Source organism: Vigna angularis, chromosome 11 (genome assembly GCF_016808095.1).
Source record: "Vigna angularis cultivar LongXiaoDou No.4 chromosome 11, ASM1680809v1, whole genome shotgun sequence".
Classification (NCBI taxonomy): domain Eukaryota; kingdom Viridiplantae; phylum Streptophyta; class Magnoliopsida; order Fabales; family Fabaceae; genus Vigna; species Vigna angularis.
In genome coordinates, this window is record NC_068980.1 from 24,871,204 (window position 1) to 24,884,945 (window position 13,742).

Here is a 13,742-nt window from a genome sequence, read left to right on the forward strand (position 1 = left end):
AAATTATAAACACTATTTAACCTTCTCCCTTCCTAGTGTTTCAGTATAATTTCAATCTGGATTTTAAAAAGATGAACGAATCCTAACAAATTTACGGGAGAAGAAAAGTTTTTAGAGATAACGTGTGTTTTTAAATAATAAAACTTATTTATTTATAAAAATTATATTTATACTTAAATTTTTTAATATTAAAATAATTTAATTTTACCATTTTAAATACATTATCAATTTTAAAATATTCAATTTAAAAATATAAATTTATAAACAATAAAAAATTTATTAAAAATTTGAATTGAAAGTATCTAAATCTATCATGAACTTAAAACATAATTAAATTTTTTATTTTCATATAAAGTAAAGGACAATGAATGTCACTTTGTTAAAATTATAGAAGCTAAGTATTATTTTAAAGTTAAAAGTATTGCAAATATCAATCGTTGAAACATATAAATATAATTATTATTAAAGTATTTTCTTATAACCATTGTTGTGAAGGTTATAAAATTGAATAACATTTAATTCTCTTATCTGGATTACTTTTTTCAATTATATGACAACTAAACTTCTAGATTCAGAAGTCACAATGATTTAGGTTTATTTCGCAATCATTCCGACAACTCAACCAAAATGCATTCTAACACTATTTAAGCACTCAAATATTGACTCCTTTATTATTATTATTATAATAATAATAAATGCTAAAAAGGAACAAGTCAAAGGAGTTGGTTTATGTTGGACAAAAAAATAAAAAATAAAAAGGTTTGATTCAATTCCTTTCCAATGTACGAGTTAAATATATTTGATATACAGAATTGTATAGCCTCCTTCCCTAACTGGTAAGGCTTATCTGGGCCAAAACCACTACTAGGCTTGTCTGCATGGAACATTGCATTTGACCATTAACTTTAAAGATATGTGATTTTTTTTTTTAATTTATCTTGTGAAATAAACACATATGTATATCCTTGAAAGAATCTATTTATATATTTAAACATTCTTTTAAGCTTCAGTCATTTAGATTACTAATGAAACTAATTTTTAGTTTAGGACATTTACTTACATTTGAATAGGAATTTTACATTTCTTAAGTTATTTAAATTGATTGAATTTTAATTTATTTGTCTTGATAGAACATTTTAATTATTAGTAAATTCAAAAATTATGTTAATATGAAATAATTATTAATCATTTTTAATTGATTTTTTAAATCATTTTTTAGTCAAATTTGTCACTATTTTTGTAATTGACATCAATCAACATTGGTGTTCCGACAACAATTATTTCGATTAATATTTATCAGAGTTATGCTCTGGACATAGTTGATTTGAGTTTTTTTTTTTTCATTTTCCAATTGAAGTTAATAGAAAAAAACTTCCAGTTAACATCGACCATTATCAAAAATAAGTCAAATACATTGAATTATTTATCAACAATTTCTTTATAATTTTTAGTAAAGTTGCATGGTGTTCAGACAAGCGTATATCTTTAACTTCATGCACAACTATCAAAATCTTTTAAAAAACATAGTTTTTAAAAGTTGTACTTCTTTTGTTAGTTTAGATTTAATAATAAGCCATATAATTGAGCATCAAAACAAGGGTTTATGTTGTATATTTCTATATAAGTTTGTTTATAAAAGTATACTACATATAATTTTTTTTATTAATTGAGTAAGTCTCATTAGAAAAAATAACACTTACAAATATATTGCATAATGTGAGATCTCGGAAATTTAAACCATAATTACTGTCAAATCTGTCATTACTACACTGCTGAGTCACCTGGCTGCTTCCATAAATGCACCGCGCCACACGTTCAGTGCATTAAAAACACACTAAACGCTGCATGCACGAGCGCCACTTGTCACGTTGGAAGTTTCTGAAGTCAGAGTGGGTGTGCAGGTGTCGGCTTGGGAGACGTTCGTCCGCACGAACGTGGATTGAACAAAATGACTTTTTCGAAAAACCCTTCCACTCACCTGCACCATTCATCTTCTTCCTCAGAACCCAACTCTCCATTTTCTCTAGCTTCTCTCTAGAACCAGTTCACCTTCTCTCTTCTGTAACTCACCATTCCCTTCTCCGATCACGTTTCAGAACCGTAGAAACGTTCCTGGAGACGTGAGCATCATTCTGGACCGAACATAATTTGGATCGGTACTGGTAAGTTCTCATTTCTAAGCGTTCGTCCTTTTTGGTTTCATGCGAACCCTAGTTCTGGTTGCATGCATGAGTTTTAGATCTGAGTTATTCTGATTTCCGGTGTTTTAGATTAAGTGGAAACTGTTGAGCGAAACCTGAGGGTAGGACGTTGTTAGAGGAAACACTAAGTCTTGCTTGTTGGGAGTACACTGCTATCCAGGTAAGGGAAGCTTAATAATTTAGTTCATACGTATATGATTGTGGGCGAGCATGATAGAAATAGAATGTATGATATGTATGCTGTGTTGAGTATGCCTGAACGATCGCTGTTATGCCTGAGTGAATATGGTATGTGTGGATTGATACGTATGAATTAGATACTGGTTGATTATTTTATGGTATGAGTTGTTAATATGAATTCTATAAAGTATGAGAAATGTTGAGTAGAATAGATGAAAAATCTGAATCTGATAAGCCTGTCTATGATAAAATACGTTCGTCATCGTACGGTCTTATACCGTTCGGTTTCTCTGAAAATGACTTAGAGTGGAATTCTTTCATTTGGGAAGAATTCTGTCCGAGAACGAGCGTCCTCATTTGAAGTACTATATTCGAGCGTTCGGCTCAGCATAGTGATACCAGATACCTTAACTTAAATGATTTCAAATTATACCCTTACACTTTAAATAGCGCTCGGTCTTATACCAAGCGTTCGTCCTAAATAGCGCTCGGTCTTATACCAAGCGTTCGTTTTAAGTAGCGCTCGGTCTTACACTGAGCGTTCGTCCTAAATAGCGCTCGGTTGTACACTAAGCGTTCGTCTTAAGTAGCGCTCGGTCTTACACTGAGCGTTCGTCCTGAGAAGTGTACGGTCTTATATCGAACGCTCGTCCATACCTTTGAATTGCAGAACGTACGTAAAGAGCGTTCGTCTCAAATAATCAGTAAATGAGTATTCGCTTTCGGTCATTGACTGGCGGTCGATCCTGTTAAACACTTGTTCTTAGAGTACTAAATATTCGTCTTGTTGTATCTTTATTCTTTTGAATTTAGTCTAAGGTCTTTAAATCCAAATTGTTCTGAATCATTTATATTATATCGCTAAGAGTCGGTTCATTTAACTGATTCTCGCGAAAGTCACGTTCGTCCTCGTTGTGTAGAGGATTGAACGCTCGTCTTTTTATGGAAGTGGAACATAGAATGAAAATGTAAATAAAAGGAAGTATTAAGGTGTACGAACACTATAAGAAGTGAAATTATGATTTTGGTATTTGAACGAGCGTTCCATGAAGGAACGACTCTGATGTATATATATTGAATATTAAATTTGGTAAAGTATGACTGTGGATAAGTTAAGACTCGCTGTCCATCCTGATGTTCCGTGAGTACTATCTTCATGTAGAGGAAGTATGTCATGTGTGGGAACGGCAGGGGGTCCTTAGTCCATAAGTTAACATGGGCGACGTAAGAACGGACTGACCTCGAGTGGCAGCTGTTTGGTGTATCCCAGTTACTACACCACTCGGGTGCAAGGACGCTTGTAACTACACAGATTCATACAGTCCGGACGGTCGGTCTAGTATATATATATATATTGGATGTGGTTATATATTGAAGTTATGTGTTTGTTTGATTTGAAATGTTGATGAATATGTTGAAGTATGAATTAAATTACTTAAGCTTACCCTTTCGTTTTCCTTGTGTTTTCGCCTTGTATATGTACGTTCGTCCTGTCCTTGCAATGATCATCCGTGTGGATGTGAGCAGATGGAGGTGCGTCACTTGAAGAAGTGCTAGAAGAAGAAAATTTGGAAGACGCTAACCTGGTGGATGTGGAAGTTAAAGCCGAGCCTTAGAGCGCTCGCATGTGTATTTAGTTTTGTTAAGTTTAATTGTGGACGTTCGGTCATAGTTTTGTAAGACCGTTCGTCTCTGAACTTCTGTATTTTTATCGCGCTCGTTATTTCTGTATGTTAAGCCGTTCGGCTTTTGACGCTCGTTCAGATTTGTAAGACTGCACTGTTTTATTAGCTTAATGTAATTAATTCTGATTATGGTAATTACTATATTTTGGGATGTTACACATAACAATATTATTTGCAATTCAGTTACTTCTAACTAGACAATCCGAATATTATTTAATTACTCACTCATTCCTAGCTAACAATCCACAATATAGTTTGGAATCTTGGCTAAAAAGAGTTTTACAGAGGATGATTTAACAAATCACATAATTATACATGATTTATACTTTTTTTAGTTTTTTAAGAACACAAATAATGTTTTCCGAAGCTTATGACACAAAAAGCTTTGAGCATAAATACTAACAACATTTCAACAACTAGATCATTTATTGCTTGTATTCACAAAGAAAAACTACCTTATATAGAATGTTGAAGAAAGTAGTTGTTACTTATTGAGAAACTTTGTTTGTACTACAACACTACAAAAAAAAACAAGTATTACTGACGATCTAAATTTATTGAAAACATCAAAAATTCGTCAATAACGATTTTTTTAATGAATTTTCGACAAACTAAAATTCATTTGTAAAATTGTAATTAGTAACAATTATGAAGAAAAGATTTGTCAGTAATTGAAGAAAAAATCTATTGATAATTGTAAAAGGAAAAATCCTTTGGTAAACACCAATCTTCTCAAGCTCGGTCCATTCGGTAGCTCGGCCAATCGACAGTCTGACCCCTATTATCTCAAATTGTCTAGTCCTCCAAAGAACATGCATCATGCAGTTATAAGTTATGTAATCATGAGAAAAATTGGGCCTCTTACTCGCCCCACAAAAGAACCGAAAAGTTGGCTTCCAAGCATGCTTAAACCTTCGCAGCACCTCCACAACCAAATCATGGGATAATTGAACAATGCATTTATCAAGCCACTCGTACAGCTAGGACCCTCACCAGCCAAGTCGATCATCGTCAAACGCTTCGCTAGTTGCAACATGTTCATTCTCTACTTCGATTTTGGCACCCACGCGACATAGAATATTATGCATCCCAAGTTGTTGCCATGTTTCCCATGCCAACTCAAGGTCTACTGACTCCAGTAAAGCCACTAATGGAAGATGATTTTGGCCATTTCTGCTGGATGAAGAATCAACCAAAACTTCTTCTTTGATTTGGACAACAATTGTAATTGGCTCTGGATTCAAATCTGGATTGGAGGTAGAAATGAACATTGGACATAGTGAAATAAGTTGAATGCGGATGGTGAAGCCAGAAGGAAGAAAAACGATTAGAAGAAAACTGTCAAATGGTGTTTGGTGGAATGAAGCTGAGGAATGAACCTGAGGAAGAGGATGAAAAATAGAATTAAACTCTCGGTGAAGTGAATATATGGAAGGTTGAATGGTGCAAGTATAGCTTAGGAAGGTTCCCACTAGGGAAGGTGGCTAGAGGAGGTTGAATCCTCTCTTTGGCCGTGACTCTTGAAAGGGAAAGAATTTTGGAGTTAACTCAACAAAAATTTCTCTCATTAATTTAAAAAATCCCTCTTTTTCTCTGCAAAGCCAGTTGCCTCTAAGTGAAAATTTGTCTCACTTCTCCCCCTATGATGCTTATCTACTTCCTTTCTTTATTCTTCTTTATCATTTTTCTTTAACTTATGTTATTTACCTCTTTAAACTTCCATTGTATACATGGTATAAAATAGGGGTTGTTGCGACTGTTCATTTTAAACCTCCATATTATATTTTGTGGTGGCAAGATTTATGGAGTTTCTAGAAATTGCCACTTAATAATGACAGTTAAAAATAACACCAAATGTAAAAATAAATGTCGCTACTTACACACTTGTTTTGTAGTGTTGGATCTTCATCTTTAAGCTAATGTCTATCAACGCAAAGATGTAGAGATTCATTAATTGTTTTCCATGTCGCATTAAATGTTCATCTATTTTTCAAGTTACATTCTAGTAGCTATCATGCCTTATCAAACCTAGATTGTAGTGCTTTTACCCAAAGTGTAAAATAAAAGATCGTACACGACACATAACCTTTGCATGGTTGATAGTGAAGTGTTTCAAGATGTGTGTTGGCGTAGAGTAACTTCAGCATGTCTTTCAAGAGATATTTGGTGTAGACAAGAACTTTAACTAATATTCTTAATAACAAACATTCCCTACAACACAAAATACGATTATAAAGAATTTTGGGAATACCATGCTAACTTAATGTTATATATGTATCTTATGTATCGTATGATTAAGACTTCACTTATCACATCATAAAGCATAATGTGATATAGCATTTGTGAGATGGTGCACTTTCGTCTTACATTATTTGTTTATAAGACTTTCATCTTACAATGAAGCATACCAATGATTACACTTTATTGTTAAACAACACTTAATCAAAAGTATTACAGGTATATGTTAGACATTACTCTAATAATGTCCCCTTTTTTATGGTGGTTAAAATAATAAAATGGAATCGTGAAGAATTTTACAAAATGCTTATAACATATCAAGTTTTCCTAAACTGTTTTGAAAATCATGCAAGCTTAAAATTTTTAATGCAAGAGGATAATTTGATGGGATTTCAAACTTAGCACTGAAAAAGAATTTCATTATGTTCAATTATATCATGAAGATATAATGATATAAAGATTCACGCATGATGGAGGACCATTTAAGAAAGCACACATTAGGCATTTAACATGGTTCATGACTAAGAGGTTAAGGAAGAAAAACATCTGAAAAGACTCTCCTCCTTTGGAGAGTAGACTACTAGATTCTCCCCATACTTTTTAGTCTTGTAGATAAAATGTATTATCACTTGTACTTTTTTTTACAAATAGATGCATAGGCCAAGTAGTTTTCTTTTTATTTTATAGAGACACATGTGAGCCTTAATTAGATCTCCCTTTGGACCTCATTTGGATAGTTTTTTTGGAGGACTATTTGGTTTGAGTCATTATAATAAAAAGTTTTATTAGAGTTGTTAATTGTGATTTTATTATTTAGTTTGATTTAAACTAACTCAAGACTAATTGTTAACTTCGTCAACAATGTCATTGTGATACAATTTTATTTTGTTTTAATTTTTTTCTCGAGGGTTTATGTTCACCATGTTTCTGCAATAAGACTTCAAAATTCTACTACTCAAATTGTAATATATCTTAATTTTGACTACATCTCTAGTTATATTCAGTTGTTAAAATACTTAATTTTTGCTAACAACAATATTTCTATGATGTTGGTAATCGGTGAAGGTTTGTGTTACAAATTGTTGGATAAATAACATTAATAGTTGTGAATTATCTAGAAATAGTCACTTAAAGTCTATTAGAAATGTAGAGAAATCTTTAAAATTAGTTTTTATTGGATTGTTAAACCTGAACACGTGTAAAGTTTAATGTTTATTATTCATTGTCTTTGATTTAAGTATTTTTATTTAGGCATGAAAATTCGTTTCTAAGTTTTGTATATCAATGTATATGAATTCAATAAATACAAATTGATTGCTTGACATACACTAAAAAAAATTGTACATAAAATATACGTTTAATCTTAATATTGTGATGAATTGAAGTATTGAAGTGAAAAATATACAATATTGTCTACTAGAAAAGAACAATTAATCACTTAGACACAAAGGCTTGATCTAAGATATATTTATTTGTTTGGTTTACTTTACAACAGTTAAATACATTAAATACATATTATATATATTATATATTGTAATACTATATTGGCCTATTTATTAAAGATGAAGAGTATTTTATTATATCAATTGCAATAATTTAATATTTGTAACTTTTATAAAAATTTAATTTTGTTAAAAGTTTCTTGGATCTTTTCTACAAGTTTTGTAATGATGATAGCACAACAAATCTTTATAAACTTATGAACAGTTACATATATTTGAAGACTTGAATATAACAAGATTATAAAACTAATTTATAAAATATAATGATAACACTTAATATAATCATATTTTTCTTATTAGAAAATATAATTATATATTTATTAGTTAAGGATAAATTATAAAATAGTTATTAGAACTAACTATTATTTATAGATATAATTATATTTCTATTAAAGATATAACTAGATCTCTATATATTTTCATTTTTTTTTTCATATTATTAAACTCTTTATTTAGATATTATATTTATAACTATACATAATTATAATACTTAAAGATAATTATATAAATAAATTATTTATGTAAATATAAAAATATTTTTATTATCATTATTATTATTGTTATTAATATAAATTATTATTATTATTTTATTATTATTATTATATTTATTGTCATTATTTTATTATTATTATTATTATTAATATTAATGTTATTATTATTATTAATTTTATTATTATTATTATTATTATTATTATTATTATTAATATTAATGTTATTATTATATTATTATCACTTGTCCACACGTAATGGAAATAATACTGTAACATGTCACGTAGAAATAATATTGAATAATAAATAATTTTATAAAATGAATTAAAAAACTTAATAGGATTAAGAAATGAAAAAAATTATAAATTGACACCTGTTATATTTTTAACACTGTTATAAAATACTAAAAGAAATAACTTAATTAAATTAACTTTTTAAAATTTGTGATGTAATTAAAACAAAAATAAAAATAGAACCTGAAGAAGTAATTATTAAATCTAAATTAAAACATAATCTAAATCACTTAAAAAATAAAGAAATCAATATTAACTTAAATCATAGCACTAATATTAACATTTATTCAAAAGGAGAGGAAATAACTTGGATAGAAATAAGTAAGTCCCTTTCAAGAATATTTTATATTAAAAGTATTAATATATGATAGATTCATCAAAACATTTACAAGATCCATTTTTGCTACTATAAGTCTTTATTATTCTTTATTAAAAAATAAGTTATTAAAAACCAAAGATGAAGTTACAACTGAGATGTTAATTTTAATCACCCTAACAACTTTTATAAAAAAAGAAAAAACTATTTAAAATAATTAACAATATTAAAGAATAATATTTTTTGTGAAGACCGAAGTTTTAAAAAATTATTTTTGTGAAACAAAGAAAAACTATTGAAAAAAAAGGAACCAACTAGAGGTAAAAAGAAATTTGAAGACATGATTGTAACTTTAACGAGCGCCGGAAGGACAAAAATACGATGTGCCTATAGAACCAGATATGACCTGCTTTCAAAGGGCTGCTACAACTTTTCTATTTGTATACTAATATCACATCAAGTTTTTTCTTCGTATATTTTATTTAATTAAATTTTTAGTGTATATTTTATATAATTTGCATGTTAAATATAATTTTAATAAAACTATTATTATAATAGAAAAATAAGTTAAGTATTGAAAAACCATAATGTATTTTATTGTTTTTCTTATTTTAATAAAAAATATTTGAAAAACATACTAATATAATTTTTTATTGATTAAATACATAAACTATTTATATTATATGCAAGTGCCGTCTTATTTTATAAATATAAATATATAATAATGAAATATAATTAAATTATATATATATATATATATATATATATATATATATATATATATATTAATTAGCTGTTAATTAACTTTAAACATATAGTAATATATTTAAATAAGTGATTTTACTCAGTTTTGTACATTTTTTTATCTTAAATTCAAAATTCAAATAAAAATATGATGTATAAAAAAAATAAATTATAAAATATAATTTTGATCAATCTGTAAGTTTTTACATAATTTTTCTTTTATCATTATTGAGTCAATTTTTGAGTTCATTATTTAAATAAGAAAATTTGACTGTCTTATTATGGACAAACGTCACTGGTAAAAAAAATATCAATGATTTTTATTTATTTTTTCTGAAAATCCTTATAATTAAACGTTTTATTACATATTAGATTTTATATTAAATATATTATTTATTGAAAAATTTTAAGTATAATAAATCAACTTTCTTAGTAAATGAATATTTTTCTATAAATTCAAATGATGATTTGATGTATAGTTATAGGCAAAATAAGTTCTAAATATTATACTGTTTTCATTTACAAGTAGAAAGCATATTTTGTCTAAGGTATAAGAAATTTTAACTATTTTAATTCATTAATGATATTTTTAAGCTATGTTGCACAATTATTACCTGTAATCTTTGTTTTATAAGAAGAATATTTATAAAAAAAATATTAAGTAAAGTTTAATATCAATTTGCTGTAAAGTTTTTGTGCACAGAAATGAGTATTAATATTTCTACTCATAATGGATGCAAAAGTATATTTATTAAAAAAAATGAAAACTATTTAATAAGTTGTATATTTATTATTTTTCTTAAAGTGTGTGTAAAGCATATTAAATAAAATTTATTAAGGTGTGAAAGCATGTTAATTCCATTTCTTGTCGTTGTCTCGCTGGCACCTAAAACACGCTTTTCTTTATGTGTGAAGAATCTATTTATAAACACATAATCTCCAAATCTTTCTAGCCATTACCATTCTCTCTTTCCGACTGAAAAAAGAAAGTCAAGATCAACTTCATCTAAGTTCCAACCATGAGTAACCAACAACAAACTCCTGGTAAGTGTTTCATATGTCTTTGTTTTTGTTAACGTTAATATTGTTTTTCCAATATTAGCCAAAAAAAATTATCTCCCTTATTTTTTTTGTCAAAAATGATTTATGAATGGGTTGATCATCATATTTGTGTGTCTGATTAAAAGTCCATGCTTTATATCAAAATAAAAAAGATTTATTTATATATAAAAGATTTTTTTTCTTAAATTATATGTTGGGATTAATTATATTTTCTTGATCGTATCAGTGACTGCATACCCTGTGGATCAGAGCAACCTAGCAGTTCCACCACCACCAGTGGGTTATCCTACCAAAGATGATGATTCTGTTCAACAAACTGTTCCAGTCAAAACCACTACCAGGGGTGATGGTTTCTGGAAAGGATGGTGAGTTAATATTTATACCTAAAATTATATTTTATTTAATTTATCAGGGTATTGCTCACAGGAAATATATTAAAGATATAAAGGAAAAAGTTTATAAATTAAAAGTGTGTTAATTAAGCTTATTATATTAGAAATTTTATAGTTCTCAATGCATAACTTAACAATTGATCTCGGCAATTTAATTGTTAGAGTCTTTAATAAGCAACTTTATTAAATTATAGTGTTTGTTATGATGGTTATAAAAATTAAAAAAAAAAAAACTAGTTAGAAAATATCATAATTTCTTGACTAATATATGAGAGCACTTACTGTGTAAATGTGTTTTTGATTTCTCAAATTATGTGCTTTCTTTTTCTTGCAGTTGTGCTGGATTGTGCTGTTGCTGTGCTTTGGATTGTTGCCTCTGATTGAAAGTCACTTCTCCTCATGGATTTGAGATTGTGCTGTCTTTGTCTTTTGTTATCTTTAGAAATTAATTATATATTTTTGTGTAATGGAGATATTTGTGTTATGGGTTAGCAAAATTTTATTTAAGTGAAGGGAATTTGTATGTTGATGTTGTTGTTGTTATACTTGGAAAGTAACTTAATCAATAAGATGAATGATGAATTTCATTGGAAGGTTGTTGTACTTACCAAATTGAAAATTCAATGATTATAGATTGTTAATGGTTGAATGTAGTTTGTTCATAAAATTTTATAACAGGAAATATACTTCATCTTTATTCATATTCACATATGATAAAAAATAATTGAAATGTATTAAATTTTGTTAACTTTTTAATGTTATTATTGAAATAGTCTTCTATAAAATAAGAATACATTGATGCTTTGAATGTCAAAGTTTGGTATAAGATATTAATATAAAAGTTTTTATCATTTTTGCTATAAATGAGATAATAGAAATATGGAATGGATAAGTACTTGTTGACCTTTTAGCAATTGGATCATGACAAAAGGTGGCAGTGGACCCCCAAAATTTATTTACTTACACTTTGACTTTCTTTTATTCACGAGAGGAGGTGGCTTTTCAAGTCATTTATAAAGATGAGAAAAGTGATATTAATTTAAAAATAATACGAGTTAATAAAGATTTAGAAAATAATATAACGGTAGTTTAAAAATAGTAAAATTTAATTATTTTAATATAAATATTTTTTAATGATTGTTTTAAAATATATTATCAATTATTTTTCTAGAATTTTTAATTTCTTTTAAGGATTTTTTTTTCTTTGCTCGTTTCATTGAATAATTCATATCATATGATTGATTATTGCGGTGAGTTTTTTAATTTGGACATATTAATTTCTTTGACAATTTTAGTCATTTGTTTTCATGATTTTTTTCTGTTATATGTTGAATGTGAGTCATTTTTCATTTGTATATATCTTTTGAGTCATCTATTTAAGTTTTTATTGATAATAATGTGTCTTGATAATCATTATAATGTTTCAATGTATAGAGTATCTTGCAAGTAAATTGGGGGAGTTTTGTTAATTAGGATAATGTAAATTTCTAATTCTTAATGGTCCAATTCAAGGTTTGACGCTCTCTAATGTTTGGTTATCCGAGTTGGTGCATGGCTGGCTAACCTTTTTGGTGACCAATTGTCGAGCTTCCTAGTTTGCTTCTTGAGTTAGTGTTGGACCATTCGGGTGAGTGCATGGGCAGCTAACCTGTTTGATGACTTATCTATCAGACTCATTGGTTGGCTCTTCGAGCTAGTGCATGGACAAGTCGTCTGTTTAGTGAACACGACCAAGCTCACTAGTTTGCTCATCGAGTTGGTGCTTGACTATTCAGGTTGATGTATGACCGAATAGTCTTTTTGATGACTCATTGGTTTATTTCCCAAACTAGAGATTGATTATCCGAACTATGATTTATGGTTCGGATCATGGTATTGCACGAAATGATCATAGTGAAAAGTGAGTTAATCACGATTATAGTATTGTTATATCTAGAAAGAGAATATTTTTTTTAAGAATATATTCTCTTTATTATAATAAATAAAATAAAAGTAGTTTTAAATCATAATTTTTCATAAGAGTTCTACATTATATTTTCTATTACGACACTAAATATTATAGAGAGAAAAAAAAATCATATTTGCAGTATACTAATTATTTTTTATTTCAATTTCGGGACAAGATTAATTATCCGAGTTTTGTTGTGTTATCCGAAATTCAATTGTTATCTAATAAGGGATCTCTTGTGTACCTAGACAGATTGGATGATATATATAGAAGGTATTTCGATGTCAAAATCACTTTAGAGTTAGACATATAACAATTAATGCAATAATGAATGTATGTAACCTACTTTCTTAGCTCAAACCTTTATTTATAAGTTTTGTGGTGGACTTTTAATTAAAGTTGGTCAAATTACTACCCAATTGTAAATCATTACATCTTAGTATTAAGTTGATCAATTTTAAGGTTAATCTACCTTGGTATCATTAATTCTTATTGGTCCAATTCAAGGTTTGACGCTCTCTAATGTTTGGTTATCCGAGTTTGTGCATGGCTCCTAACCTTTTTGGTGACCAATTGTCAAACTTGCTAGTTTGCTTCTTGAGTTATTGTTGGACCATTCGGGTGGGTACATGGGCAGCTAACTTGTTTGGTGACTTATTTATCAGACTCATTGGTTGGTTCTTCGAGCTAGT